Source organism: Odontomachus brunneus, unplaced genomic scaffold, assembly GCF_010583005.1.
Source record: "Odontomachus brunneus isolate Ranch 3 - 2012 unplaced genomic scaffold, Obru_v1 Obru_scaffold_061, whole genome shotgun sequence".
Lineage (NCBI taxonomy): Eukaryota > Metazoa > Arthropoda > Insecta > Hymenoptera > Formicidae > Odontomachus > Odontomachus brunneus.
In genome coordinates, this window is record NW_022639511.1 from 230,792 (window position 1) to 236,791 (window position 6,000).

Sequence of the window (6,000 nt, forward strand, 5' to 3'; positions counted from 1 at the left end):
TCTTAATTGCGATTTAGTCGCAGCATGCGTCTCTCTTCACGCAATACGGTACTTTATTCGTACGTTACTATGACAGTGGTACATTTGTTACATATAATATATTTCTTATTGACGAGAGAGAGAGAGAGAGAGAGAGAGAGAGAGAACAATGTTGAAATAATTGACGACGTGACGACTCGTTTAACCGGGACATTTTTCTTTCAATTGTATTTCGGGAATTTCGATTATTTTATTAAATACACTCCAAGCCCTTGTCTCTCGCTTACATCGATTCGTGGCTTGCCGACTTGCCAAATGGCCAATTTGGTTCATATCGGTTGAGGCAACGTAATTATGGCGATGGGCGTACAGCTCCATAGGAGACACGATCGATAGACGACAAGGACCGATCATACACTCTCCTGAGATATAAGAGGTCTCTCTAATTGTAACTCCAGTATTTTCCAACAGATCGAGAACTGCGGCTATTAATTACTGATTACTCCAGGCTTCAAGTAATCAATAAGACGTTTCATACATAAGAAGAGAAATTGAGAGATTATCCTTCGAAACATTTTTTATATAATGACATCAGCTATTTCAGTATAATCTAATAAAACGTCTGAATGATTTAATTTCCTCTATTTTGCAGAGAAAAGAAAAAATGTAAATATCTGGATGCTTTTCACTTTTGTCATAATTTTATCTATTACTCTGTAACGACTGGTGTGCTGGACGTTCGCGTCGGACAAATCGCGATCGTCATGTGACAGAGTAAAATAATTACAGCGAAGTGTCTTAACTCCTTTGTACACGGAAACCGAATGTAGTTGCGTGCTTTTGCAACCGAGTCGTTAATTTGAATTTCCGCGCGTTACTGACGCTATGCAAGCTATAACTGGTCTTCCTGGTAGATTACGTCTCCACACCTGGGACATACCTTAAGTTTTCACACAACTTTGACAAGTGGCACTTTGCGCGCGCTCTTTCAACTTACGTATGGAAGTTGTTTAAGAAGAAAAAAAACTCGGAATTTATTATGACTGGACGCGAAATTATGCAAAAGCGATCGTTCGGCATACATAATTAGTTGGGAAGCGCTCCGAGACGATCGCCAGTATATCAAGCTTTGAGTTGAACATCATGATGAAAAGTTCTGTGGAGAAGATAGCGTGTTCGTGAAAATTATGACGCACAAGAAAAATTTGCTCGAATTTTACGTGAAATTAAGGTTTGAAATTTTACATATCTCGTACACGCGTGAAAAATGAGGATAATTACCAATGAAAACTAATGAGACAAACTTTAAATAAGAAAAAAAAACTATAAACGAAAAGAGTAATGCGGCAAATTTCGCTCTTTAACATTCTTGGAGGGAAATGATCCGGTAAACCATATATATATGCTGATGAATAAATCAGTTAATTTTGGCCGGCATAATCCGCGAGTTTCCGGACTGCTCCGTAAAATATTATGCGTGCGCCGTAATATATAAATCTTAAATAAATCTGAGAAACGGTGGCAGCTGACCTGGGGAAATATTACGTAACGAGATTCCTGAGTGACAAGGTTTCGCCGAAGCCGAGGTCCGGGCTGGTGGTATTCATCGTCGTGATATTGGACTTCATAAGGATCGCACCGGAACGGCCGCCAATTTCAGGCCACTCAATTCCTGCGATAAAGCTCTATGCGATGAATCATCGATATACTGCTTAGATGACACATTATTTCCACATATATTCGTACGAATATCTGTATCGCGCCGGGCTGCCAGCTATGTGCTCGGAATTTCAAATATTGGCGGTTTTTCAAATTCTTCGTTCCTCTTTAACGATATAAGTCACGGCTCGTTAATGGCGTATAACAATTTTATACTACTCGTGCTGAACATTTATGTGCGCGCATGTGTGCGTCAGAGTTCGTTAAAATCTGCGAACAAATAATTACACTTAATCCTGAGGAGACTCAGACGTCACTTTCAGCTTGAGAAATACGCTGACATTAACACTTACACAATGAATATTAATGAAAAATTTGTAAGAAGTGTAGATTATGCGACCCTGTGCAACTGAGTTCCTTCGCAAGAATGGCAATTCGGTGTCAACGACGTCAGTGATGAATCGCGATTTTACGAACGTCCAGTTGTAATCATACATATTTTTAACCTCTATTGGCAGCTTTAAATATCCCATTCAATTGCGAGTACGGTTCCAAATATTTCAGTAATATTTCCTCTCATCGTACCGACATTATTAACAATATCTCCGCGCGCACCATATTGATTACATTCTTTTTTCCCCTTTTTTTAACAAGTTTCATCAATCTCAATTGCTCCGTTGAACAATTATTCGAGCTACGTGGCATTTCCAGCGTACTATCGAGAAACAATATGATACAATCTCAGTAATATCTGATGCTCTCACGGATACGCGGAAGTTATACGTACATACTTGCGTACATAATTGCGCGCACAATTACGCTGTATTAAAAATCAAACGACAATCGGATCGGTCCTGTTCCGTCGGCTGCTCGGCCAACCGCCCCAGCGTTTCCCGCAATGATTGATAGCAGGAATATGAATAGCATTAAGATCAGTCGAAGCAGCACACAAAGGGATTTGGCGAATACTCGCGCAATCGACGTGGTTTTGCCCAAAGCGACATGTCCGTTGGCAGTTCGATCCGGTAAAGTATTTGGACGCGCGTCTTGCAATGTCGTCGTATCCTACAACGACAGCGTCAATGATGAATGTATGGTCGGCTCGATAAGTGAATGGTACACACACTGTGTCTCGAAATATTGCCCGTATAATAAAACACTTCGCGCGAATGCGGAAACGTATCGATTGAATTCAGTTATCCTTGTTCTAAGGGCCGTACTAAGATACAATTCCACAACTTACTTTAACCGAAGTTTAACTCGTTAAATGGGATATTGAAGTTGATGGCAAACTCCAAAGACGTCGATAACGCAGAGATCGTTACTAACACAATCACGCTATCCTATTCATATTTGGATTAGGCAAATATTACACTAACTGACAGTTTAACATTTTATACTAAATATTTTTTTCGTTTTCGTCACATATTGAGCAATATTTATTTTTATACTATACATTTATATTATATTATATTTATATTTTATACGATGTTTATATTTATTTTTGTACTATTTATTTTTGCACATACTTTCATTGCGTAAAAACATTTGTAATTCTGTACAGCCAATACGACGTAAACTTTTCAGAAAAATGTCACTATTTTGCTGGTAAAATTTTCAGCTTCAGTATCCCCTTAAAAATCTATCCAAACTTTGTCGTATTATTCATATGCACAAGGAAATTGATTAATTTAATGTAAAATCTGTCTAATATAAGAGGCATCCTTTTACTGTATGGATCATGATTTCCTTGTGTATATAAATAATACGATTGTGCAAGTTTGTTTGGCCTTTAGTGAGTTTAATTCTGGTTAAAGTAAGTTGTGAAACTGGGCTTAAGGTTTGTATTAATAGAAACTTGCCTTGCTACTTGAAACTTGTTTCGCGTGAGATTCTCAGATTTGAATTCATATATTACTATAGATTTGAGTTTTCCTGTTGAAGCATATGATATGCGTGACATTGCGCTTGCAAACGCGTGATTCCCCTGAAAAACTTGCATAACTCTAAACTTATGTATGAGTATCTCACTCTAAACTTATGAGTATCGCGTAACTCTAAATTTATGTATGAGTATCTCACTTAAAATAAGTTTCAAACGATGACTATTAAGGGAATCTTGAAGTCGATGGCAAACTTCAAAAATATCGATAACGACATTAGAGACAATCTTTATCAATACAATCATCCCTTTCATATTTCTTGTACATATAAATCTTACGTTTTACTATATTCAGCAGAATATCTAACGCATGTGTAGAAATCTTTCTGCAAACATTTTCGATATTTTTAAGTTTCTGAGTTGAAGATGCGAGGTACAGCAATGTTTTTAAAAATTTTTCTGTTTGGAGCATTCATATTTTCGATATATACTTTCGGTAGGTACAAAATGTAGAACTTTTGAATTAGACAAATATTATGCTAACTGACAACTTGATATTTTACATTGAAAATTTTTTCTTCACATATTGAGCAATACTCCTATTTTTGCACGTACTTTTTATTGCGTAAAAGTATTTATAATTCTGTGCAATCAATACGACGTAAACTTTTGTAGAAAAATATCAGTATTCTGGTACATTTGGTACAGTTTTCAACCTCAACATCCCCTTAATACGGGTCTAGTTATCACTTGAAACCTGTCTCATGAGATACTTAGTGAAATACTTAGATTTTTGTTCAGAGTAAGATTTATTTTTTACGATGTGTGTGGCATTATATTTGTAATCGCGATTCAACTAAAATAATATTTTTATCTAACTCTGAATTCAAGTCTGAGTGCCTCACCTAGGAGGAGTAATGATTATAATACGGATTTAAATCACTTGCCTCGGAAATGTCGAATATAATGTTGACGTGTGCCGATCGAAAAGCGGCTCGCGATTGAATTGCACGATTAAAAGTCGCGGAAGGTCATTGCGCAGAAATACAATGATGTTCCGCGGCCGTGAGATCGGTATATTAATTCCATCTGTCGCTGAGCGTGCGATTCGCGCTTTTGCAACAGGAGTGAATACATGGCATATAACGTCCCCTCTTATTGGATACTTATTTCTGTCGACTCTGTCTCGATACGTAAGTTGCGACATATCTGATCTACTATGGAGGGGAGAGAAAACCGTCCGTGGGTGAGCGTGGGTCCTTCTCTTTAATTCATCACACAGCGGAAGTTAGGTTGAATTATTATCAATAAATAAGATAATGACATGTCCTGATCCTCTCTCTAATAATTTTGCAAGAATTTGCGTGAATGTTTTTTTCTGCCGATGAGAATTTAGTTTCGCCTAAGCATATTATTTAATGGTTTAAACTATCCGACATTACCTTCGGGTTATCATAAAACATCAAAGAGGTGAAATCAAGGGAAGAAGGTAAGGAGGTATGTCGTGGTTTCGCGTAGTTTATATTTTCCGCAGAGTTCTAGAAAATAACTATGCAAAATGTAGTCCTAAGTCGGTCAAAGAGTTTAGGAGTCTTATAGAGAATAAACAGACATTCTATCTTATATATATTATATATTTGTGTATATATATATATATATATATATATATATATATATATAATTTTTTAATTAACTTTTTAGTACTGCATTTTTTACATTTTTTGTACTAAAAAGTTACTTTAAAAATTCTGAAAAAATTCTCAGAGCTCTACAAGAAGAAAATAGATAATTTTTATCTCTTGCTATTTTTCGGTAAAGTTGATAGAATTCGAATAAAAAATTATTGAAACCAATAATTTTGTAGATATTTCTATAAATATCTTAGAAAATAGAAGTTGCATAAAAAATGTTTTCAAACAAAAGTTGTTTGTTTTTTTACGTAGAATAAAATTCCATATGAAAAAATATATGTTTCTATTTAAAAACGCAAAATTGACCTCAACCTGACTTTAGCAGCGCCACGCAAGGTCAAACCAATGGTACCTTCTTATGTCCTTCATCGAATTATATAACTTTTGTTTGAAATATTTTTCCGTATCTATCATATTTTTCGAGATTTTTGCCTGGGGCATTTAAAATAGGACTCTCTGTATGTGTATATATATATATATACAGGGTGTTCGGAAAGTACCGGGACGCCCGAATATCAGGAAAAATATAAGTTTTACAAAAAAAATGTTTCAGACAAAAGTTGTGGCGTTTAAAAAGATGTATTTACTGATCACATCAGTTTGACCTTGGGTTGCGTAGCGAAGGTCAAGTCAAAGTCACATTAATTTTTTTAAATGGAACACCCCATTTTTCATTGCATATTCTTATAGCACATCTCGAGAGCTTTTCAAAATACTATAATAAAATATTTTTTCGTTAAGAACTTTTCGAGTAATAACACTTGAAATTTCCAGCACTTTGACATAGAA